At 40.9% G+C, this 26,465-nt stretch overlaps 2 long non-coding RNA genes across 3 annotated transcripts in view; one reads left to right on the top strand and one right to left on the bottom strand.

Moving 5' to 3' along the window:
- Positions 1-26,465, top strand: part of LOC146444326 (uncharacterized) — a 98,370-nt gene that overhangs the window by 17,593 nt on the left and 54,312 nt on the right. For both annotated transcript variants that reach the window (XR_014850103.1, XR_014850102.1), the window contains exon 2: positions 23,783-23,829. This is a non-coding gene — a long non-coding RNA (uncharacterized LOC146444326). The remainder of the gene's footprint in view (positions 1-23,782; positions 23,830-26,465) is intronic.
- LOC146444327 (uncharacterized) lies at positions 14,234-15,066 on the bottom strand. Its single transcript, XR_014849015.1, has 2 exons — positions 14,944-15,066; positions 14,234-14,765 (listed from the first exon to the last, which is right to left on the bottom strand). It is a non-coding gene; the product is annotated as an uncharacterized LOC146444327 (long non-coding RNA).

Here is a 26,465-nt window from a genome sequence, read left to right as displayed (position 1 = left end):
AAAACCAGTAGGAATAATCACTGTACATATCTGAATGTTGAAGGGGACTATGAATGGCTAGTAATCACCCTACTATCATGTCCCTTGAAAAAGCACATAATTTTTTCAATGAAGGAAAGAGAATTTTATCATCATTAAAAAGTTATGTTCATGAGAAGATTCTCCTTAGTTCTAATTTGTATTATTTTAGTGGTATACCAGACTGGAAAACAATCATCATTTTCCTGTTTCTCCCCACCCCCTCACACTCTACTATTCATGATTTTTCTGTCATGCAGACTTCCCAGCTGTGTTCTCTCCTTTATTACTTTATTTCACATTTTATAGAACACTGTATTTTTGCTCTTGGTTAATGAAAACAAAGAGATCAGCTTAAATTTTCTGTGATAAACAGTAGTTTAAAACACCATGGTTTTAAAACATGATGATTTCGTAGTCTTTAAAATCTTTCACATTTTATAATCTTTAAGCCTCACTAACCATTATTACCCTACATATGCAATCATAATAAAGGCTTTGCCAAAAGAAGAAATGCTTGGCAAACCAAATGAACCTAACAAAATAATCCTACTAAATAATGTATATGCTAAATACATGCACACAAATTTATATGCATCTATACATGCATATATAGAAGCTTATGTACACATCTATGTATAAAGGCTTCTTTTTTGTGGTTGATAATTTAAAACACTGTTGGCTTCCCTGGATATCATATAATATTTGGAAACCCTCTGATTTTGGCCTTTCATGACATTTGAGATTGCATCTCCTGGTTCATTTGGTCTCTTTGACCCATGTGGAGTGAGTTGCTCCAACTGATATGATTATCTCGCTATTTACCCCAGTGGAGGGCTGGCCTTCATCTCCTTCAGCAGGGAGGTAAGATGCGATGTCTTTTTGAAAAAATCAGCCAACTGATGCTCAGAAGCCAAACGTCTAGGTCAGTATAACACAGGGTTATGCTGTGTAAGGGCAGGTTCAGGTGGTTGAGCTGACAGAACTGACTGGCTCCTTGACCCAAGGGTCTCCTCCTCCATCCCCGATGCGTGCTGCTGTCCCCTCATGCAGGGGGCCTTGGCAGCTTGTCTGACCCAGCATCCACATGACTCTGCTGTCAGAAAAACCCACAGAAGCAAAGGCCTGGCTCAGAGGGTCATGGCCAATGGGTGGTGCTCTGCCTGGAGGATGCAATAAGATAGGTACTGCAGGGGTCTTATCCTTGAACCTGTGCTGCTTGGCATCATTATTAATGACCTGGCCAAAGGGTATCCTTGCTGAGTCTGCAGATGACATGAAATTGAGGGGCCAATGGTAGGACTGACAATCCAGGGGGACCTAGACAGACTGGAGGCATGTACCACAGGAAACTTGTGCAATTCAGAGAGGAGAGGTTGTGCACCTGGGAAGGAAGAGCCTATTGAAATGATAAAGGGTGGGGAAGAGACTACCCAAGGGACACCTCTATGGAAAAGATCCCAGAAGGCGTGGAAGCTGGGCAGTAGCCTAGGAAAGGCTCCGTTACTTCACTACACCCTCATAAATTATTTTTCCTGCCAAAGGACTAGGAATGATAACTTAATGCTTTCCTGGAATTGGAATTGGGAATAGTGCTCAGGTGCTTCCCTAGAGTTCTTTCTCACTTTATGAATGTAAGCACAAAGATGGGGGAAGATCTTAGCCCCTCTGTTGTTCTGTAGTCTTTGAATACTGTTGAAATCCTCACTGTCTCCATCTTATGCTGGTTTTGTCTGGGGTAGGGAGATTTTCTTCACAGTAGCTGATATAGGACTGTGATTTGGATCTGTGTCAGAAGCAGCTGTCTCTGAGCAGCGCTTGCACAAAGTCAAGGTCATTTCTGCCTCTCTCTCCACCACCAGTGAGAGAGCTGGGAGTGCACAGGGAGCTGGGAGAGGACACAGCCAGGACAGCTGACCCCAAGTGACCCAAGGGATATCCCACACCATATGTTGCCATACTCATTATATAAAGCTGGAGGAAGGAGAAGGAAGAGGGAGACTTTCAAAGTAAAGGCATTTGTCTTGCCAAGTCGCCATTAAACAATGGAGTCAGTTTTTTCTGAGCATGGCTGAACACCTGCCTGCCCATGAGGGGAGGGGAAAGAATTCCTTGTTCCGCTTTGCTTGTGCACATGAATTTTGCTTTACCTATTTAACTGTGTCTACCTCAGCTCATGAGTTTTTTCTCACTTTTACCCTTCTGATTCTTTTTTCAATCCCACTCACTGGAGAGTGAGGTTGTGTGGGGCTTGGTTGGCAGCTGGGGTTAAACCATGACAGTTGTTCTGTCACTGTAATCTGCTGTAAAAGAGTATTTAATCAATCATTATTCCACCTGCGTTTTTTTCCCCCCACTGGTTGCAATTTAGTGTCTAATTTCAAAGTAATTGGTAAAAATATTAAAAGAGAAACTAGGTTGAAAACTGACCAGCAAGAGATAAGCAATTATGCTTATTAATATTTTCTCCCTATGTTCTTTGAGTCTCAGCTGGTTTTTAATTCATTTCACACATGCATATTTTATGAAGTGCTAATTTTTAATCAGAATATTGTGTAATACTAAGTCTAACTGAGTTAAACTCCCAAGAAACTAGAGAATCATTATGCCCATTCAGTTATCTGTACAAGCTAAACTGGCAATGAATACCTTGTCAATAGCAGGCATATCATGTAGTGATAGATACCACATATACTAATTTATAATTACCCTTTTAATTTTAGTCTTCTTTTCCTTCCAATGTACACACACAGTGAACAGATTTTTTTTTCCTTCTTCACAACATTTACTCTGGATACTTGAAGCTCTATCCCTGTGTAAGGCTGATATATTGATAACTCAGCTCAGGACCTAAACAGAGTTTTTTGAGCTATGCGACTGCCATGCCAACTTCCTGAAACCTCTGCTCCCAGTAAGTACTTCTGCACAAGAGCATTTCCTTCTATCTTAACATCTTGTGAGAAACTAAGAAAATTAGAGTAGCACAAAGAGATGGGTTAGATGTTAAGCTTGTGGAGGAAATATTTTGATATGGTTCCTCTCTTCCAAATTACCTCTCATCTTCCTCCTTTCTTTTCAACCTCCTCCGAGCAATATGATACACAATAGATGAAATAGGTGAGTAGGTTCTTTGTGACTCAGAATCTCCCTAAGAGAAAAGGGAGAATGTCTGTTTTAATTTGCTGTGGGAATATATTGACTCAACCTAACACCATGCCACTTCTCACTTCTTGCCTGGCCTGTGTTCCTCACCTAGCCACTCCTCCGCTCCTTCCCTCCTGGAATGAGTTAAAAGCTGTTAGTACTGCATTTCCTGATTAAGGGGTTTGTGGCACAGCCTACAGTTACAGAAATCAGCTCATATTTACTCATGTTATATGTAACATGTCTGCAAAAGAATCTGAGAAACAATTTGTCATAGCCAGCCTGATTCAATCTGGGCACTTTCAGGGAAGCCTCGTTCACCTTCCATGGAAACTCGATGCTCTTAAACCCATTGACAACTCTGTGATACTGTATATTAAAAAGAAGTTTCCATTGTAACCAAATCACACCCCTTTAACTGAAAACAAAGATTTTGATATTTATAACTGCTAAAAGTCCACAGGCATGTTTTCCCATGTAATGTCTGTAAGTACTTCCACTGGAAAATGACAAAGTGCGTGTTAGATTCAGTATCTGGCATGCCATTTTCACTGATGATGAAGTTAAGTGCAAATAAAAATGTATTGTTAAAATTTTGGCTAAATATAATTTATGCATTTTCCTGTCCAGCTTAGGACATTAGGATGGGTTTACCCACTATTTTATTTATCACCATATAACTGATTTCCAGAGGCACCATTGCCTAGTAAGAAAACTTCAGAAAGCTCATTATGGGTGATGTGACAACGAATAAACCCCTAGCAACTTGGATGCCACCCCATGGAAACAGTAATATAATCCTATGGCAGACCATTCTGTGCTAATTATCTTGTATCTTACTACACTTAGAGGCAATGTGATGTCCTTGGTTCCTGAAAAACCATATTCTCCTCCTTCTTTCAGAGTCTGAAGCAGGTTGATCTGAGACTGCTGTCCTGTGGCTGTTTAGTGAAATCCCTTGCTGTAGCAGTCTCAATCCATTCAGCATTTAAAACTTGATGCAGATTTGGACCCCAAATGATTATAGTATCACCAATCCCTTGAAAAATTGCTGCTTTGAGTTACTTTGAAGACTCCTATCAGCATAGAAACAACCGTAGCTTAATCACAGTTTTATTTGAAAAAGAAGAACATGTATTTACTTTGATTATATTTTTGAGTTCCTGAAGGCCAGACCATGTTCCCACTGGTGTCTGTGGCAAAACTCCCATTATCTTCAATGGCAACAAACCCAGCCACTTAGTTTGCATAATCTGCAGAAAGTAAATATTTTAACACTTGTTATCTGTGATATTTAAGCAGCTAATAAAAATGTGCATGTAAAACTGGTTTATATTTATTTAAGCTTGTAAAAAAGTGACTTTCAATTGGACAAAATATAGGACAAAACCATTCTGTACGTGAAGACTCAATAAATAAAGCAATTTTTTTTGTCTCACATGACACAGCATACGCTCTGTTATAATGTTACAGAAATAAAGCTGTAAACCCTGAAAAAAAATAAAATGTACTTATTATGGCCATAAAATGACACATAATGACTTTGAGTCCTGAATCTTGCCACTATAACACATGCACATATATTTATATAAGGAGAAGGTAAATTGACAAACTGTTCTACTTGAGCTTGTTTTTGCAAAAAACATATCAGCCCAGTTGCTAATGTGCTATTTATCCATTAAGGAATGTTGCTATAGTTACAGTATCTATTGCAAAAATAGCATGGTATTATGAGAGAGAAGATGAAGAATGCAGAAAAAACAAGCTTCATATTTCTAGTGCTTGTATTGTACATAAAAGTTAAAAACTTATAGTAAAAAAACCCTTTGCTGTTTGCTCTGTTTTGAATTAAAGCCTTAGAACCATCCTCTATACTCAGTGGACCTATTTTTTCCTCCATCTGGAATTACAGGAACTAACACCCATGACTCAAATCAACACTCCAGTATACGGATTTAACTAAAAAATTCACTATACAATTATATGAGTGATTTTACAGACAGATCAAAACATGAAGATTTGACATAGTCATCCCATAGTTAATCTGAAAAATTAGATGGTGAAAACACCATTTTTTACCAAGGAACAAAGAAAAACAGGTAAAGATTCAATTCCAATCTTATATTGTCATACTTCTATATTGTCATAGCCCAGAGCTACACCTTGTCAGTGTTTTGCATGAAAACATACTGGAACTTTCTGGTTTCTCCACCCAAAATTAGCTCTGGTGAAATCCTTTAACTGTATAGGAGAGCATGGGATCCCAAGGGCTTTTTCTTGAGGGGGTTTTGCAGGAGAATTAAAATGTGCAGTCTAGTTATGTCTAAGCAATGTGTAGGTAGATTCAGTAATTTGCCTAACTTCTGCTATGCTTAAAAATGTTCTCCAGTCTAAAGAATTTTTTTTTAAAGACAAGTGGTAGTAATACCTATCTAAAAAAAAATACATAATTGTACTAAGTGTCTTCTACAACTTCTGGAATCTACACAGTCAACCTCAGTGTAAATAAAACTAGGATTAGACTCTTCTTCCACATAAAACACTCATGATGTGAGAGCTATTGGGTTTAACTCAGGACGGGATGAAGCCCTGGACAAATTCCAAAAAAGTCGGTTAGTTACACCAGTCTTAAAACCAATTTGATATCAAAGACATTTTTCCTGTATGAAATTTTTGCAGTCCTTCTGTTTATCAGCCAAAAAAGCAGTGGCTGAAACAACATTGCTGTCAAAGTAATCTGGAGTACTTTGACCCTTCCCAGCAGAAAAGAGAAGCTAGAAAGTATGTAGGTAAAATCTCACTTTTGGATAACCTCAAAAAAATGTAGTCCAGAAAAGACTATTCTGCTTTCTGCTGAAATGTCACCTCTATATGTAAGCATTGAGGATATCTAATGCTTTTGGGCCTGCCATAACAAAGAAAAAAAAATCCGAAAATGAGATTGTGTCTATGTTATCAGCTAATTTAGCTGCTCAGTTCATCCCCTAGTGCCTAGTCATCACACTGTATAAATGCCAGTCCCACTGTGTTCTCTCTTTTGAAGAGACCCAACTTAGTTCACTCCCAAATAAACTCTAGGCTGGGTTTGTGTTTTCCTCAGACTCCCACCACTGAGCATTAGAACAAGAGCACACAGGAGACAACCCAGGGCTAACGCCAGGCAGGGAGAATGCAGCAATCTGCTCTACAAAAGGGCATGCTTGCACTAGTGGGAATGCCTGTCTCTTTGCAGCCTTTGTTTTGGAGAGGTGATCATTTGCTGGGGCAGATGTGTTTAACAGTGTAGATGTAAGCTGTTGATTAGTCAGAGCTTACTCTCTTGGGGCTAAGAGACTTCTGCAGGCTGCTACCTTAGCCCTTGCTCCTTTTGCCAGCTCTTGTGTCTGAAATTTGGTTGCTACAATTTTCTCAGAGTATTAACTCAGCTGAATGGAGTATCTTTTGCCCAGAACTTGCCCAAGTCTGGCTGAAGTTCACAGCTCCCCACCTACATCACCAGAGAGGCCAAAATCATAGTACCCTTGCCATGTGAAATGTCTTTGGCAGAAAGAATAGCAGCTGATCTCATTATAAAGGTTAGCTGGTTGTGCCTGTCTCTTATAGCTGTGTGGACAGAGGATTTGGGCTGGAAGAAAGGAATTTTATGACTTTTTTTCCTTATAGACATGTTCTAATCATCAAGCAGTGAACAAGGCTGGGGTAGAGAAATGCTCCACCACTCTAAGTGAGTTTGTCATGTTCCTCAGAAAGGGACAGAGCAAGTGGAGGAAGCATGGTTAGATCACAACACATTCACTCAATAGATAATATATACATTTTTTTGTACATAATATATACATTTTAGCAGTGGGCTGAAAGTGCAAAATGCATAAGCAGTCTGCAGGACAAGGTTTAGAGCAAGAATAAACAGCTATGGAGGCATTTTGTTGAAAGAAATTTGTCTGCACAAGGGGACAGACAGTTTTTTCCTCACTAGTAAAGACACTGAAAGAATAGTATTGTATAGGATGGTGAGCCATTAGCAAAAGATGTTCAGTTATTAGGTCTATATTTATATTTGTCTGCAGGAATTGAAAAATAATGTTTGTATTTTATCTGAGGAAGTCATCATAGCCTATTAAACCTTCAGTGAACCTGTTAGATGGAGATCCTTCAACCATCACTAGTGGAACTGAGGGATACTGCCTAGCTAAAACACAGGACTCTGCCAATATGTCTGCATAGCTTTTGGAAACTATGCAGATATCTGTGGATGATACTGTATGGCTGTCTTCCACTGACCGGTTTCTCCATTCATAAACAAAAATTAATTGGAAATATAATGGGATTTTATATGCCTGAGATAAAAATCTTGGCTTTTGCTCAAAGCAACAGATCACACCACAGTGCACACTGCAGAAAGGACTGCAACGCAGTCTCTTCGATGAACATTCCTCACAGAGAGTTTGGGACAGACAAACTTTGATTGTTGGGCCATGCACAGATTTTTATTCCTTTCTTGAGACCATGTACTGCAAGTAGCAGTGGGGCTGCCGTGCCAGGTAATCCCAATTCCCACACCCAGGAAGAACATTTGCAGCAGTGGCAGCTCTCACTAACATTGCTAGACTACTGTGTGACCCAGCTCATCCCCAGTCCCCTCCTTCTAGTGTGGTGATTATGGAATGGCTGAGGAGCTGGTGCTATCTCCTACACTCAGCTATTTCCAGAACTCCAGTGTTGGAGAATGTGCTTTTTGGTCTCAACGCTACCAACACTTTTTGGTTTTGGTGCATTGTCATGAGAATTAGAAAATGGTCTCACATGCTTCCCTTCACCTCAAGAAGAATTTAATTGTACCGTTCAACCAGCTTGAACAAAAGTATTTAACAACAGTCAGAGAAGTTAAGTTTATTTTGTAGAAAGCAAGTAGGAAAAAAAGCAAACTATTGCTTGAAAGATTCCTACACTCAGGGTAGACTATGTATGTACTTGCATTTCTTTAAAATATATAAAAATAATAGAAAAAGTCTTCCAGTCTATTAACAAGTAGTTTTCCATTCAAGTGCTGTCATCAGCTTCCCGTAGACCAATAAAGCAATTTGCTTGTTTGCATGAGTTAAGTAAAAATGTTATTTTACCCTTGGCATAGGCTAGGATTTGACACCGTGCTTTCAGACAAGTAATCATACTAACACCCTCTCTGGTAGCCATTTAGCACCACAATACTTTCTAATAAATTTATTATTTAAATATAAAGCAATTCATTCTTTATTGGTTGGATTCTTGAGGAAACTGTCTAGTGATTTTCAATAGATGGTATCTTCTCTTTCCCATGTAACCATTCATTCCTGGAATTAATTTTGCATCAGTTCTCTGATACTAACTGCTCCCTCCAAGAGTCAGGCTGCTGTAGAGGTATAAAGGTTTAGTCCTATCCAGCAATGGTGAGTGACAGGGCTGTTTTCTGTCCTTTCAGAAATTGTAACAGACTCACCATTTCTACCTTGACCTCATTGTGAATTATTTTTCAATTCTGTCTAAAACAATTTATGATACAGCATTATTGCTAAGCTTTACCTGTGGGCATGGTAATCAAACTTCTACACTGCACTGCAATTTGCTTTATAAGGATATTGAAAGGTGGAGAAAGCAGGTGATACTGGACTTCTGCTCTTCAATAAGGTGAAAGGTTAAAGGAGATTTCCCTGTCCATCCTTCCTTGGCTGTGTGGGCTACAGGACTCTCTGAATTTTCTGGCAAATGTTTTTTGTGAGATTAAAATTGCCACTGTTTTTTGAGTCATTGTGTTATGACAGCACTGCAGTTTAGCAGGGCTTTGCTATCGCCATAAAAGTGTGGGAACATCAGGAAGATCAGAACACAGGCGGATTTAGAATAGACTGAGGATATAAAAATCTATTAAAGACCTTCTCTCTCTTTTTCCTCAGAGTGAAAAATCAATAAAGTGGTATAAGCCAGATAGCACAAAATGTACAACTCCTAGACCTCCAATTTATGCACAAAGTGACCTTGACCTATTCTGCAATTTCCAGTCATTAATTTATTATGTACCTCTTCTAACCATATCACTCCAAACCACAATGAAAAACAAAACTTAAGAGCTGGATGTGTTTCCTTTCTTTCATAGAAGCACATTTAGCATAGAGTAAGTTATTATTTACAACAAAGAGCGATATTTTTTGCACTATCCGCAATCTGACTAAATAGTGATTTACTATGTAGAAACTCACTGCAGAATACATTTAGGAAGCATATGACTCCGAGCTTTCTGAAAATGTTACTACTGTCTGTACTCTTCTACCTTTAGCCTGACACTGCTTTCTGTGATATTTTCATGACTATATGATCATACAGAAAATGAGGAAAAGGTAATATGAAAACTGTTTTCCAACCACATTTAGTTATTTTTAAAGTAACTAAATTAATCGCATTTTCAGTCATAGATCCATAGAACCACAGAATCTTAAGGGTTTGGAAGGGACCTCAAAGACCACCTAGTTCCAACCCCCCTGCTGCAGGCAGGGACGCCTTCCCCTAGACCTGCTTGCTCAAGGCCTTACCCAACCTGGCCTTGAACCTCATAGATTGGTTTATTATATAAACTGGAATCAGGGGAAGATAATAACTTCTTCTTTCCTCAGGTTATACACAGAAGTTAACTATGTAATTTAGGCTATACAGTAGGCAATAAGTTTAGCTGAAGCAGACCTCAATGTTTCAGTGCCAGTTATAATGAGCAAAATGAATGTGTGTGGGGAAAATTGGGAAATTCTGTTTCATAGAATCACAGAATGGTTTGGGTTGGAGAGAACATTAAAGGCCATCTAATTCCACTCCCATCCTCCTCCTACTACTCCATCATGGGCAGGGACACTTTCCATTAGATCATGTTGCTCAGGACCCTATCCAACCTGGCCTTGAACACTTCCAGTGATGGTGCTTCCTCAGCTTCTCTGGGCAACCTGTTCCAGTGGCTTACCACCCTCATCATAAAACATTTCTTCCTTTTATCCAGTGTAAATCTTTTCCCTTTCAGTTCAAATCTGTTACTCTTTATCCTATCACTACACTCCCTGATGGTGTCTTTCCAGATTTCCTGTGGCTCCCTTCAGTTATTGGAACGCTGCTATAAAAAGTCCCCCTGGAGCCTTCTTTTCTCCAGACTTAACCTCAACTCTCTGTGCATTTCCTCATAGGAGAGATACTCCAGCCCTCTGGTCATCTTTGTGGTCTCCTCTGGACTTGCTCCAACAAGTCCCTGTCTTTTTTATGTTGGAAGGTCCAGAGCTGGATGCAGCACCCCAGGAGAGGTCTCATGAGAGCAGAACAGAGGGGCAGAATCACCTCCCTTGCCCTGCTGACCATGCTACCTTTGATGCAGCCTAGGATATGGTTGGCTTTCTGAGCTGTGAGTACACATTGCTGGCTCATATTCAGTTTTTCATCCCTCAATACCCCCAAAACTTTGTCCCAGCACTGCCTTCAATCCACTTACCACACAGCTTGCATCCATGTTTGCAATTGCCCCAGCCCAGGTGCAAGACCTTGCACCTGGCCTTTTTGAACTTTGTGATGTTCACACAATTTCTCATACTTCTAGCCAAACTTTTTCTATGTTGTCTAAAAATCATTTAACGCCCAGGCCATAGTCCAGCCCATTCCTTTCCAGGGCAGATCTAGACCTGTGAGTGCCTCTTTTCATTAGGATCTACCTTAATTTGCCCATTTCAGTGACATACCTATTGTGGTCAGATTCAGCCAGCAATATTATACCCATTTTATCCTGAGGAGCCCTTCAGGTGACTGGAATTTACAGGAGGTACCACCTTTTGCACTTATTACTTGAACACAGGATGAAAACAAACAGAAGGCAAGGATTTACATCTATTCTTATTCACAGCCAATTCCCCAGACCCTGGGAAAAGACCTTTTATGTTTTTCCTTTTCAGTTACATACCTGCCAAAAGAGGAGATAAAAATCTCCTTAAGCTTCAAGAGAAGAGATAAAAGTAATATTCATCCAGTACAAGTTCTTCATCAACGAAAGAGCCAGATGTTTAACATCTGCCTGGGCTACACTCTTGAGCCCCATAAGTTGCCTGCACAGACAATACTGGGGACATGCCAAAAAGAGAGGCACTGGCACTCTCTCTGTTGGTTTCCATGTATCCATTTTGACAGACTGAAGAATTTAGGCAATTCTCTTCAGGCAGATCAGATGCTTCTTCACCTTCCCCTTCAACATCCACCCTCTTCCAGGAGCACCTGCCTGAGATAAGGCAATGCCTAAATGAGATTGCCTGGATTAACACCTTGGTCAGGTTATTCTGCCAAATGCATTGTCTTGATTTTACAACAGCTCTTGATTTTACAAAAAGTCTTGACACTATTGTGACTGAGAGTGGCAGAACCAAGTTTCTGTTTTCAAGCACAAGCCCTAAAAGTAACTTTTTTATTCTGTCATATTGCAAGTTCTTCACCAAACTGAACAGGCAGGTAGTGTAAAACACAAGGAAAGATATTTTTACATTAAGAACAGATACTTCCTGTGAGTTTTCAAATGTAATGAAACATCACTGGTGAAGATGTTGCCTGTTATTGACAGTGTGTGCTCTGCAGATGGGATGCTGGCAGGAAAATTGCCCCGTGCACGTGTCTGGTGGGGTTTCTCTCAGATGTAAGGGCTCAGAGTGATGTGAACTACAGATAGCCTCAAAACGGTGCTGCATTAATATCTGCTTCTTAAAATCCCCAGATCTGCTCAGAGGTTTGCCCTCCATTTCAACAGGAGCAGGATCATGCTCTCTGAGAATGCTTAAGAGCTGCTCTGCCCCTCCAATACAAAGTGAGTGCATTCATACCGGGAGCCCTGTCACTCCTATTCACTGCCCGATGCACTAAACCCCAGGGAAGTTGTTTCTGGGTCAGTGTCTTGCGCAGTTATTACAAAGTCCCGGTCAGGAGTACGGAGGGGACAGACTAAAGACTTGCCAAATGTTTTCTGATTTCCTTTCTTCCACATGCTGGTTAAAAGCCATAGGGGTTTTATCTTTCAACCCAGCCTTCTGCTGCAGAATCGATTTGTGCTCCCCCAGAATCTGGGGATCTATAAATCACACATATCTTTTACTTTTCCTGTTCAAATGTAAACAGTATATGGAAAAGATATGTGTCTCTTTTTGTCTGACCCAAATGAAGCTTTTCAGGAAGAGCAGCATCAGGCCCACACTGTTTGCATTTTCATCCCTGCTGAAGGAACGTCAAAACCTAGTTTTCTTCAAAGTTAACCACATGCAAGAGCAGGGCTTCTTTGGCTGGCTGGAAACAACAGGTATAAATAACTTCTCATGTCCTACAAAGCAAGAGCCTGGAAAGGCTCCTTGGGTTGTTTTCTGCACATCAGCCTATGAGCTCGGGGTGTTTTAATGCTCTGTTGATGCCACAGGAGCCGATAGAAGCAGGGACAGATTACACTGAGAAGGAGGTAAACAAGTTGTTTACAACTCAGCGAGGCTGCAGTGTATCCTCCTTACATCGGCTGAAAGGCAATGAGAGCATTGGCCACTGGGCTGCTGATGGGAAAGGATCCCTGGAGCTGCCAAGGTCTGGATCCAGAAATGTCTGTGGGGCTTCAATAACAGGAAATCACGTGTGCTGTCATTATCAGCTGCTGAGCAAGACAGATGCACCCAGATCAATATCGGTATCCGATATCAAAGAGCTGTTGTGACGAGTTTTGAACTAAGGGAGTTTTGAACTAAGGGAACAACAAAACTATTTTAAATTATTAGGGCTGGCAAAAATCCCCTGACTTTCTCTTTTCTGCTTTGTTTTTGTTTTTCCTTTCTGAGGCAGTGGATTCATCACCATTAAAGGAACTGAAAATCCTCTCTGCCCAAAGTAACTTTGATCATTATTGATCTAATTTAACTCTGTTTGCTTAAGGCTGCAGTGGGAAAGGGCTGCAAATCAGCAGTCTTCCCGATCTCTTCCAATAGTAAAGGGTATCTGTTCACTCACCTGGGGAATTTGCATATCTCTCAGCATAGTTTAAACTGGAGTAAGTTTCCCTTAATATGCCATGTTTTATGCTGTCTGAAAATACAGTTTTGGAACAAAGGAAAACGTCTCCAGGGCTCTTGTTCCAAACAGAACTTGGCACTGGAGAGGTTCTGCACAGAGACAAGTGCCCTCCCTGCATAAACATTAGAGCTGTGGGGGTCTTGGTCACACTATCATTGCACAGCAGTGGTGGTTGCTGCATTAGGCTTTCTGTTCCTTTTTATTTATGTTGTCTAGTAAAACACATTTGTAAACCTATAGTTTTGGTTTTTTTTTTAATTTTTACATGCCTTTACACGTTACAAATGTGTTTGTAAACAAGCAAGCAATTTTAGCTCTGTGCAAATCATACCCTAAGTGATCAACTCTGTTTTGCAAGGAAGCATCTCTCTCCTGATACTTCAACCCTATTTTTTCTTTTAAACAGCTGGTAAGTTAGGATATTTTTGAAGTGTCTTTTTCTCTTATGCCTCTAAAACAATTGCAAGCTGTAGCAGAGAATTCAATTGGGCTCAAGCTGGGTATGTTCAAAGGAAATTCCCAGGTAGAATCAGGGAGTTTATTTTATAGTCCAAACAGAGATATTTTTGTTATGCAAGGACAGCCCCTTCAGAAGGATTCCTAGGATACTTTGCCCCTCTAATTTCAGATAGAGAAGAACCTGTGACACATGAGAAATGCACCGAGGTGGATCACGCACTTATTTCCATTGTTTCAGCTGGGTGACGGCTGTGCTATTGGTACTTCAGAAAAGACCCAACAGCTAAAACAGATATTTGCCTTCTGCTAGTTCTGCTGATGGCTCATCTGTTTGCATTACACACTCTAGCTTGTAATTGCATTGCTGTGTTTGCGTGTGTATGTAAACTGCTCACATAATCTTGCATATCCTGATAATAGCAGCGTATAAGGATGAGATGGTGCAGTCTGCACGCTAGCCCATATATACATTTCTCTTAAGTGTAAGTCAGGTGCTTGAAGGGAGATAAGCAGATTTACCACAGGAAAAGGTCCAGCCTTGATTTTATTCTGGTCTGAGGTGTGGCATTGGACAGAGGGAGGTTTGCAGTTTTCACTCCCTTTGGCTTTGTACCAGCAATCAATCAGAGCATGAAGGACTCTCTCTTTTCAAAGCTGGGGAGAGTCTTGGGAGCAGTGGCAGAGTCTGAAGCGAAGGCTTTTCTCATCCATCCACTTCTGAAATACTCCTTCACTACTTTTTAAGATTACGCCTTTGGCAATCACCCCGATTCACCTGCCTTTAAAGAACTCCTGCCTGGTTTTCCAGTGCTTCTTCTGGAGTCAGTGAATGGGAGAGATGGGATAGAACAGCTGCTATTTCCTCTGTGGCCGAGAAGTCTCCAGCCAGGAAGGAGTTAAAGCGCCCAGCCCGCGGCGCTGCCCCCCGCCGCTCCCCGCGGCCCCGGCCGGCTGCGGGCACCCGGAGAGAGCCCGGCAGCGCAGAGCTTGTCTCCCGTGATAAGATAGACGAGTCCTTAATGCAATCCCGCAGATACCCAGGGGGATAGCCGTAAATGCTGCAGAATAAACAAACAGAGGGGGCACTGAACGGAGGCAAAGCAGCCAGTCCTCGGCGCCGGGCGGCAGCAGCCGCGGGAGTCAACACTGGCACACGCAGCCCCGGGGCAGCCCCAGCCCCAGCCCCAGCCCCAGCCCCAGCCCCAGCCCCAGCCCCAGCCCCAGCCCTGCCGGCACCTCGCAGCCTCCCCCAAGCTCCCTCTCCGCCTTGCTCCGAGCTCGGGCTGCGGGGGGCTCGCCCGCCTGCTTTGGATGCGCCGGTCTATTTTTACAACTCTCTGAGAGCCCTGGTTTCCTCTGGCAGATCCACCGCTAATACTATTACCCGACAGAGGAGGAAAGGAACGAAGCTGCTAAAATAACTGTGAGACACCGAAATAGAAGGAAAAGGCATTTTAGGTCATGCAATCCGTGCCCTGGACGGTAAAGGTTGCTCCCTACAGAATAAATCTGAGAGGACTGTAGATCAACTTTGCATTGATGTGTTGTCTCCTGCTGTGGAGGGGTTTCAGTCCATTTTTGTGCCTTTCTTTTTCAATTTTTTTTTTTTTAATTTTTAAATTTTTTTTTAATTGTAAGAGAAACACTGACTAAAATCATAGTATGAAGTAGCACAGCTTCAATTAGTAACTGTTTACCCCAGGCAAAACTTAGTTCCTTTTCCTTTGTTCCTTTTTTGGCTGTTTTTATGACATAAAATCTTACTCTCTGCTATATAGAAATGTTCTGCAAGGTCACTTACACGAAATGTAATAAAGTAAGCTTATTGTTTCCCAGAAGAAGATTATGTTGGAATTTCTCTAGTCTCCTCTTTTTATTTAACCTGCTGTCTGGTTCATTTTAGCAGGGTTCAGCTGTGAAAATCACACAAGTCCTGACTGCCCTCTCATAATCATATGTTGGGTTTCAGACTGTTAACATGTGTTTCGGTCAGTGGAGCAGAAATTCCAGGGCTTCTCTGACCCTCTTTAAATGTTGTAAAAGTTGATAGTCATCAAGCAACCCTGTCATTCCCTAGGTGCTTAGGTGGTCAGTTATACCCAGAACGACAGTCAGTGTGTGTCCTGATCTTCTGACTATTTATTCTCTCAGTTCTTCATCTGTGAGGATGGCAATGAGAAGGAAGCCAGCTAGCCTGACCAAGGGGGAACTGTCTCCATGGGGTAGCCTCTCTAGAACTTCTTGAACTGGTGAAAGAATGTTGGAGGGAGAGATGGAAAATAACAGCTGAAATCTTGGTGTTACCAAGATTTCCTGTACCTCAGCTGAGATGATTTCAAGGCTACAGTTACATCTGCATTTCCAGATCTGAGAGCATTTCCATGTTTCTGAGACAGCATATGTGCTCTGGCCAAATTCTAACTCCTACTTCTGCACCAAAGCCAGATCACACACCAGCTTTCTCCAGCCTGCTCATGTGTGTCCGTGGAAATGACATCCTGTGGGTGAGGGCTGGCTGGGAATGGTGGCATGTTCCTCATGGCAGTTGTCCATCCCCATGGAGCACAGGGGTGTTAAGTCTACTTTTGAGTCTTTCCTTCCTTCCCTTCTGATGCAGTGGAAAGGCAAACAGTTTAGTTTAAATAATTGTCTCTTTAGAGCTGTTAGACCTCAAAATGGAACAGAGATATAGTGCTTTCAGACTTAGGAACAGGTAGGAGGTCATTTAAGAAGCTGTTGCTTATCAGCTCTCAGCTATTGGTTTCTGCCTCCCGGCTGAGACAGTGCCTGACTGTGTCCTAATTTTGACGTGATAAGGTTGGCCCAAACATGAAATCCAAATGTGCAAAAGCCACCAGGAGAAAAGTCTTCAAAACTTTTTTTCATACTAAGATTTAAAACCTGTATCATTGACAGAGGAGGGAGTTTTGAGGAGAGAGCAGGAATAGATTACACAACAAACCTCTGCCAGTTGAGATAAGGTGAATACCCTTTGTTGTTTGCAACTCAAGGCTATAGTACTTATGACAGGCAGCAGAACATTTCTGATTTACTGTAATAGAGCAGTGGTAAACATACCATATAGGTGGTATGTTAGAGCATTTATGTGGTAAGTTTTTCTGTTCTAATTTTTTCCCCCAAATCTAATCAGGTTTACAAATGAGATAACCATATTGAGGGTATGTTACTATGGAGGTGGATTACAAATTAAACTTCTTTACAATTAGGAAAGGAACAATAGCCAACAGACTAAATTTGGATTATAGTTCATTGTATAAGCCCTATGGACTACCAAGAGAAGGTAGAAGGGAAACATTTCAAGTGATTCCTTCAGCTGGAGAATTCATGTGATACATAGTTATCATTGAGGGCACCTGTACAGGTAGAAGACAAGGTGTTCTGAACCCTATTAGAAGGTGATGAGCAGAAAACTGGTGCAGGAACTGTGAACAGCAAGGGGAAGTCAGGGTATCAGAACATGCACAGGCATGAGAGAGTTAGAAAAGAGGCTGAGGAGAACAAAAGCAGTGACAGCAGGTCAATGATGAACTTCCCAACGAGTAGTTAGCAATGTTCAATGAGAAAGAAAGAGAGATAAGAATGAGAAGGCTGAAGAAAGCAAAGAAACTTACAGAGACTGGGACAAAGCAGTGGGGGTTAGATACTACCATTGTAGATTGAATGATGAAATACTAATGACAAGCCAGAAAAGGACGTGCAAAGACACTTTTGGCAGAGGAAGCTATCTAGTGCTGAACTTTTCCCAGATGGTTTTAGTGGCTAGGCATTTGGCAAAAAAGGGAGTTGAATATTGCTGAGATTTATGATAGATTATTTTCTAGGTTTTATTTTTAAAAAGGAAAGAAATTCAGAGAAATGTATTTACGTCTTTTACAGCTATTTTGTCTATTAAAAGTGTGACTTCAGCCCTTTAAATTTCTGTTTGTAGCAGCACTCTAGTGACTCACATGGTCCTTCTAAGTAGCTAGTCTGTAATAGCTCTTTCCAGGCATCTGCTCAAACTGTATCCAATTAAAAAATAAATCTGGGAACAAACTGCTCCCAGTTTCAGACGGCTGGCAGGTATGGATTCTACTCTCATAAAAGGCTTATTCCTGTGTACAGTTCTGTTTATGGCTATCAGTTCAGGAAAACTCTATCATGTAACTTTCAAGGTATAAAGCCTTCAAATTTATCTAACACTGACATCTGCAAATAACATTAGAATAACATAAAGTCAGTAAAGAAAACAAGACAAAACATCTCAGAAACCTAAAATGTGGTGAAATACCTCATTATGAAATACAGCCAAGGGTTTTTGTGAGATGAGTGCATCACATTTCATTGGTTTTGGTGATAAATCTGATTGATTTCTGCTAAGGTTAACAGACTTCTTGTTTTCAGTAACCACAAATCAAAAACAAAATCTCTGTCAGTGGTGATACCTTCCACCTCATGAGATCTGGGAAAAAGCTTGCAAGCCTCCCTTGCTTAAGACTCATTGAGCATGAGCAGTATTAGTATCTGTGTACAATGGTGCAAGGTGTGAAGCTCTAATAATGGCATAAAGGTAGAATTTTTGGCACATAAATGTGCTAAGGCACACTTTTACACCTGAACTTCCCTGTGATTTGCAAGAGCAAATGCTGCAGGCAATAATGGAGCAGCAACAGTGGGGCAGGCAAGTGTTAGAATTCATACTTGTAAAATTTATAGGGACCAATTGGTTTTGCAGGTGTACTGCCTAGCACTTGAGTACACCCAGTTACTGGAGCAGATAAAGTGTGAGCTGAGGGCTGGAATGCAAGTCGGGAACTGGGGAGTCAGTACCCACCCTGGGGCTGCAGCAAGGGGCTGCCTTGAGAGGCAGAGCTCTTGGCTCTGTCTGCAAAACAGACCCTTATATGGAGTCAAGTTTGGCACTCTGAAATGTGGGTATCTCTAAACACTGCTCTTTCTTAAAAGATTAATTGGGGAAAAATGCATATCCTTAGAAAATGTGTGCATTTAAGATAGAAGCCTGTTACGAGGTCTTTAGCTAATGTAACTCATAATGACAAGTCAGACACATTTCTTTTAATTGTCAGACATAATCTCCAGCTCTGTATTTACTACCCATCTGCTCAGAGGGTTATACTTGCTAGCAGATTTACTGGAGGAGTGGAGCAGGGAAGAACAGGAGTGGGAGAGGTGTTGGAAGGAAACAGGAGCCCCTCCTGTGGCTGCTAGGACTGAAGCAGCCCTTGTCACTTGCACAGCTCCTTTCCCTCTTCAGGCTGCAGATGCAGGAAAGTGCAGCTTCTTTTGAAATTCACAAGACAAAACTTTAAAAAGTAGATACTCTCTGGTCCCAAATTAATTATCCTTCATTTTTTAATGTTCTCAGAAGCATAGATTTGTAAATGGATATATACATGAATTGATTATTTTCATTTTTAATGCTGACTGCTATTAAGCATAAGATACAAATTGATCATTGGTACAGCAATATTAGAAACAGTATTTCATTAGAATTTGCTGGCTGCTGTCTTTATTACCATTTCTTCTGTGCTTTCCTAGTAATTTTTACTGACCAGAATAAGAAAATCGCTCACTGATTTCCCCTTTGTAATGGATTTCATAAGCATGGTTTCCTGTTAAAAAGATATGATGATAAAATATTTTACTGTTGGTTCTTAAACCTGACCACATAATTTTACTCCATCTATCAGCACCAAATAAGTTTTCTAGCACTAGTAGCCTTTAGGTATCAAAATTAAAGAATCTTTGGTTAGGTACAACTTATTTGCTAAGTTATCCTTTACTATTTCAGATAAGCTGTGTATCAAAAGTTAAATAGCCTAATGGAGAAGAAGGAAGAAATGCAATCATTTTAGATGCTTCTCCATAACACTGAACATCTGAGGACACCAGCTATAACATACCGTGACATTCTAATAATTCTGCATGAGAAAGAGCTACTTTAAGATTTTCACAAGCAAATCTCCATGCGAAATATAGCCGTGAATACACAGATCCAAATCCAGGATATACAAACCCTGCTGCATGGAATGCTTTGTCACTTGAACCTCCATATGCTGCAGTTCTAGTTTAGGGGTGGGAGAGGGGAATATGCTATCTATTTGCTTTCTAAATAGATACCGAGCCACTGAGAAGCTGAGTGTAATGACTCCATTTGCAGTCAGGCAAACAATTCTGTGCAAAACCCATGGCACCCCTCTCACTGCCCATGGTGGTGAAGAGGCAGAGTGGGGCTTGGCTACACCCTGCCGCCTGTGCTCCCAGCCCTCCCTCCCTGTAAACACCACGGGGTCGGAATGCTGCTGGAATTTGGGGTCGGGAGCCAGCCTTTGAGGGGAGCGGGAAGGAGCAGCTGCTTTGTGTGACAAGCTGTCATACAGAGCTTACTTAGCTCATTTGAAGCCAGGGAACCTTCTAAGGCTACAGAGAGGCTCCCCAGGAAGCTTGCAAGGCTCAGGAGAGAGGCTGGAGGGGAGCTGCCAGGCAGCTCCTCCTTGGTGCTGAGAGCAGCCGTGGATGCCACATGTTCTCAAGCAGTACGATGCCGACACATCTCGCCCTTGATGTTGTGCGGGGAAAAGCAGACTCAAAACACATATGGCCTCTGTTCCTCCTTCTGAATGCAGCAATTCACATGCAGAAGTCCCATGTGCTGCTAAACTTATGGTAATTTAATGTTTTTAAATCAACCTTAAAACTGTTCTAAGTGTGTGGTGGTAACTCTAGTCCTGCTCTTTGCGTTTCCACTCAGTTTGTCACAAGAATCCTACCCAGGCTTTCTTTTAAACTTTCATGGCTGAGTCATCTATGAGGATTGAATCAGCTTCTAGTGACCATGTTTTGCTCAGAGCATGACAGGATACCTTCTGTTCTCAGCTGTGTCCCATGCACAGCTCTTATGTTGATGTCCACCAATAGATAAGAATTGAGAATAACTTTCTAGCTGAGCGCGCATGAGGACAAGTCAGAAAGATGGTCTATAAATCAAGTTAATACTTTCACCTCCTTTGCAGATTTATCTCATTTTAAGATATCCTGTATTGCAGAGAGACTTCCTTGAATTGATTGGCAAGAACATCATATTCCTTTGGGACAGGAGCAAGCATCTCATTGTTCCTTCACTACCGGTCTGTGTCATTTTGTGAAAATGCAGTCTTGATTCTGAGCTTCCTGGAGCTCTATCACATAATGTTTGTCAGACACTCAAGCTAAAGCTCTGCACCTGCAAATTCTACTTAAAAGAGGGAAAATACAAGGAAGCCAATATGACACACACATTAACCCGAGAGAAATAAATTTGACTAAATTGCACCAAACTGTCATTCTTTTCACACCAAATACATTTTGTTCCTGAAAACAGACCTAATTGTCAGGATTCTTTAAGCACAGTGAATAACATTTTAAATAGCCACTGATCTTCATATCATTAGTTCTGTGTTAAAGCAACTGAAATGCCCTTTAATTATCCAGCTGTAGGAACATATAAGATGGTACTAAATTTTGCTTAAGTACAGACTATTGCCAAAAAGAAAGCCAAAATACATAATTGCATTGGCATTAGCATTCTATAGTTGTGTGATATCAAACTGCACAATGGCTGGAACATTCTGTGAAGGGCAATGCTGTCTGGGTAATGTAGCAGAAACACTTATCTAATAGCATGCCCTCCTGTGCCCTCTGTCAGGGTGCCAGCACATTAGTCCTATTATCAGCCTCCAAATAGTGGAGGCTTCCACATCGTCGCTGCTGCCAAAAGAAACAGCCTTCCCTGTTACAGGAGCAAATGTCTGTGCACATAAATGAAACTGAAGAATAATTAGATTACACTGTTTCCAACTGACCCCCATGCAACAAAATATTCGGGCTCTCTAATTTACATTAATAAAGATTCCACTGCATTTACAGCATGTTTGGTTTAGTTCACAGGTCAGGCGTTTTCCATAATACATTCTAAACAGACTATTCCAGTCAAGTAGGGAAGAAATGTCGAGGTGACTGCTCGTAATTATCTTTAAAAGCACTGTTTGTCTTTTCCTTCCCCTACATTATGCAGGTTTTTTTACATGGGGTTTTTATTTGATGAGCTCAGGGTTTGTTGTTTATTTGTTTTCCAGTTTGAACTGAATAGGTAAAAAAATGAGAAACAGTAACAAATACCTGTCCGACCACCACCACCACCACCAGAAATCCATCAGAAAGTTATTTAATGTATTTAATTCCCTCATTAGGAACGTATTGCAACAGTCTGCCATTGTGTGACAGGCATATATGGAGCAATTCCATTTAGTGCAAGAAAAAGGGAACCAGGTTTTTAAATGAGATCTAAACCCCACACAAACAACCCCCTCACTGGCCTCAAATTAAAGGAGATGCCTTGCTTCAATTATTTTTAACAAAACAAATGCCAGAATGCACTTTTCATGAATAAATCTATCTGTTTATTGATAAGCACTCTCATCCACGTCGTAGAGTAAAAAAACATCTGTTCATTGGAGGACATGTAGTTGAATTCATATTAGCTCATGTAAACAATCTATGTAATAATGAACACACCTTTTAAAATATAAATCAGTGATCAAAGAAGGCAAGAGCCAAGGGAGGCAAGGTTTTATATGGTTTATATTTTGTGCTTATAAAATTCCAAAATATTTTCCTGAAACCTGAAATAATATTGATCCCGTCATTGTTTTGGCTCTATTTAAATGATTCTTTATAATTTGAAGAATTTGTAGGTGAGGAGAAACAAAATAAAGTCTTGCTATTTTACTATTTTTGATTAAACATTGCCATTTTTGTAAGATGTTTCTGTCCTGCAAACAATTCCTGGAACTGCTCATGGGAAAAATGGATTCTGATGCAAATAAAAGCTCTCAGGTAGCAATCTGTAAATTGCTGTCACTTGTCAGAGATCCTAAGGAGCACTCCATTTAGGGCAAGACAGCTTCTTGGATTATTTTATGAGTTCATTATAAAAGAACAAAGGGTTCAGCAACTACTCTATTTACAACAGTGAATTTTGTTTCTGCACTCGTATGAAAATATGCATTAAAAAATAGTGTAATTTGACATGAACCCATTACAAACACTGTTATGCTGTGACTTTAAAACTGTTCTATGGTATGGTTCTGAGTGTGTTATTATTGACAGTACAGGTCACCACTGTTACCTTTCATGCATGTGGCTTCAAACCTGCTCATAAAAGAACTGAGAAATGTATTTCTCACTTTTTTGCCTTAATCTGCTTTAATACTGTGAACAAATTGTGGGGACTGGAGAACACCTTCTTCTCGCTTTAAAATAAACCTCCTTTTTCAGTCACAGCAAAGGCTAGTAAGGTGTCAGAAACAAGTTACTGAGAGCTATGGGGCCTTGCTATTATGCAGTGATCTAGAAAAGACAAGAAAAATGCAGTGAATTACAGGTTAAGGGCAAAGCCTTCCTTATCTGAGCAACAGTGACTTTGGAGGCAGGAAGGCAGGAAGGCAGGAAGGCAGGAAGGCAGGAAGGCAGGCAGGAAGGAAGGAAGGAAGGAAGGAAGGAAGGAAGGAAGGAAGGAAGGAAGGAAGGAAGGAAGGAAAAGCCAACATATTTATTTACATTTAGAATGTGTACCATTAAATCTCCTTCACAAAACCAAGGCAAAAGCACTGGATCAGCACCCCCAGTTAATCAGTTCTTTAGAAGAATGTGCAAGCACCTCACTTCTAGCAAATAATTCCATGTACACTGCAAGGGATGAAGCCTGATTTCCAGTGATTCCTGCTCATAGTTTTAGTTTCCCATCCAAAGGCTGCACTGTCAGCACAGTGTAACATCCTCTTCTCTTTTGCTTTAGTTAGCTCTGGCTGTTTCCATACTGCCTCCTGCATTTAAATCTCAGCACCTCTCCCCTTCCTTTCAATACATACATATTTTGATATTTCCTATACACAGAAAAATATCTGCATACTTGTTCTTTGTATGCCCTGGGACAATAACTCTGGCTGTAGTGTTTTAAAACTTTGCCTTTGTTAGGACAAACTAAAAATGCACTTTTTAAATTTTCTCTTGGCAGAATAAAGTGCCATGGAGAATGCTGAGGAGATGTCACCAGCAGTGAAGGTGAGAAATTCATGTTTAATTCCTTGTTCTTCAAGTATTCACAAAATCTTTCAACAAGTTATTTGACAAAAGTTTTCTATATGAAACAGGAACGTAAGGGCAATTTTATGCTTGCCACACTGCCAGTATTGCATGGCACAGCATAAGATGACCATGGTGATGGGGGACACGTCAGAGAAAATGCACATAGCAAATGCCACGCAAGTAGAGAAAAAAACCCAACAAACATGGTGATTCTATCTTCTAAAGAGGGACTGGATTAATATTTAGGAAAATGTATTTGCAAACAAGTATGTTTCATCCTCTTATGTGTAGACTAATGCTTTTTCCTTGACTATGGATGCTCATGCAATCAATTTTAATTCACCTGGAGGAGTGCATGTATTGTAACAGAGATGGAAATTCATGTGTGCAGACAGTATTTCCGACTAAACAATGCAAAGCCTCACTCAGGCTGTTCTCACCTAGATACGGGATGCCACTTGCCTGCATGAGTCAAAGATGTGGATGTTCTGGGATGAGAAGTAGAGCAAGTTGGAATGCCAGTGGCTTTCAAGGAACCTCAGATACATCATCCAGCTCAGGCAGGAGCAGCAAAGGGAGGTGGTGTAACACAAGGACAGTGATAATGTAGGAGCAAACTCCCTGTCCCAGTGACACATTTAGTGTGTTTCAACCTCTAAAGGCAGCATGATGTGCCTGTAGTGTGGTACAATACCTGGGGAGAGGGATCAGCCTCTAAGAACACCTGAAGGAAGCATTGTGTGCTGAGGTCTGAAATGATATTCAGACTTCTGTGTCTCTCTGCCTGCAGGGTGAAATTGTGGCTAGCCCTGCATTATTAAAAGGCTCAAGGTTCTGAATTCGTCTTGTACAATTATGGGACTATTGAGGGTGCCTAAATTAGGAATGTAGCTACTTCACACTCTCTCTATGGGCCTTTCTAACTATGAGCTATGGGGACTGTCAGCAGGCAGTTTGCCTATGTACTTTTCATTGCTGTACATTGTGTGCTGCTTTGGATGAACAGACTCTTATCAGGTCACCCTTGCACAGTCCACACTGAAGTTGGTAGCTTTCATTCAGTCTCTTTTTCAGCTGGTTTGAAAATTATTTTTATGCTCTCTTCCACACTCCCTGAATCATAGTGTTTTCTCTATGCTAACTAAACCCCCTAACTTTTATTCTTGTAAATCAGTGTGTAAAGTCCTGACACAGCCCCATGTTTGGCATATTCATTTTAATTTACCTACAGAAATAACCCATTCTGTTGTGTGCTGTGTTTTATTGTTTTTCCTCTGGTCTATTGTTTTGTCAAGCCCCATAGTGACATTCCTTTTGGAGACTCATTCATTAGCTCATTGAGGCAGGAATTACAGCATTTACGCATCTCACATCCCTGTTAAAGTAGCTAATGATCTGACCAATCACACAGTGAGATATGAGGGTGCTGTAACTTCTTGGTGAGTAAAAACACTCTGAGACCTTAATTTGCACAATAAGATCCAGTTCAAATGAGCCCGGGGTTCTCACTTGTTAAGCAATTATTACAAATCCACAAAAAATTATAATAATAAAAATACCGGTGGATAAGGAATTGGCTGGTCACACTCAACGAGTTGTGATCAATGGCTTGATGTCCGAGTGAGACCAGTGACAAGTAGTGTTCTTCAGGGGTTGGTATTGGGACCAGCATTATTTAACATCTTTGTTATTTAACAGTGGGATTGAGTGCAACCTCAGGAAGTTTGCTGATGACACCAAATTCTGTGGTGTGGTCAGCATGCTGGAGGGAAGCGATGACATCCAGAGGGAGCTGGACAGGCTTTTGAGGTGCACCTGTAAAAACCTCCTGAAGTTCAACAGGGCCAAGTGCCAGGTCCTGCACATGGGCTGTGGCAATCACAAACATGGATACAAGCTGTGGGATGAGTGGATTGAGGGCAGCCCTGACAGACAGGCTTGAGGGCATTGATGGATGAAAAATTGATTATGACCCAGACAGTGAGTCCAGTGACAGGATGAGGTGTAAGAATTTTGAACTGAAAGAGGTTAGATTTGGATATAAGACAGAAATGTTTAACAATGAGGATGTTGAGACACTGGAACAGATTTCCCAGAGACATTGTGGATGTCACATTCCTGGGAGTGTTCAAGGACAGGATGGATGGGGTCCTGAGCAACCTGGTCTAGTGAAAGGTGCTCCTGCCCTTGGCAGGGGGGTTGGAATTAGATGATCTTTAAGGTTCCTTCCAACACCAAGATTTATCTGATTTTAAAATAAAATTCATTATCAATGTTTGCCTATAAACAGTGAAAAAGGCATACCTGTTGGCGATTCAGAATGGATAGTATGGCCAGCTGCAATATGAAGTATCCAGATAGGAAATCAAAGGTAATGTTGTGAGCCCGTATAATGTCTTGATATTTGCATTTTGAAGATGAAATTTTCAAATTAAAATTAATATTTGGGTTGTATCAGTGGAGATAATAAATGATGTCCTGAACTTGCCTGTGGGTATTGTTGCTTCTCCATTATAGTTGCTTGTTCGCAAATTGGCTGCAGACCTCTTTTCTGACCAATATATTCTATAGTTCAATCCGAAATTTTGACTAAGATAATTATGAGTCATCCA

The sequence above is a fragment of the Lichenostomus cassidix genome, chromosome 1 (genome assembly GCF_008360975.1).
Source record: "Lichenostomus cassidix isolate B80296 chromosome 1, HeHo_3.0, whole genome shotgun sequence".
Lineage (NCBI taxonomy): Eukaryota > Metazoa > Chordata > Aves > Passeriformes > Meliphagidae > Lichenostomus > Lichenostomus cassidix.
This window is presented reverse-complemented; position numbering and strand designations above follow the sequence as displayed.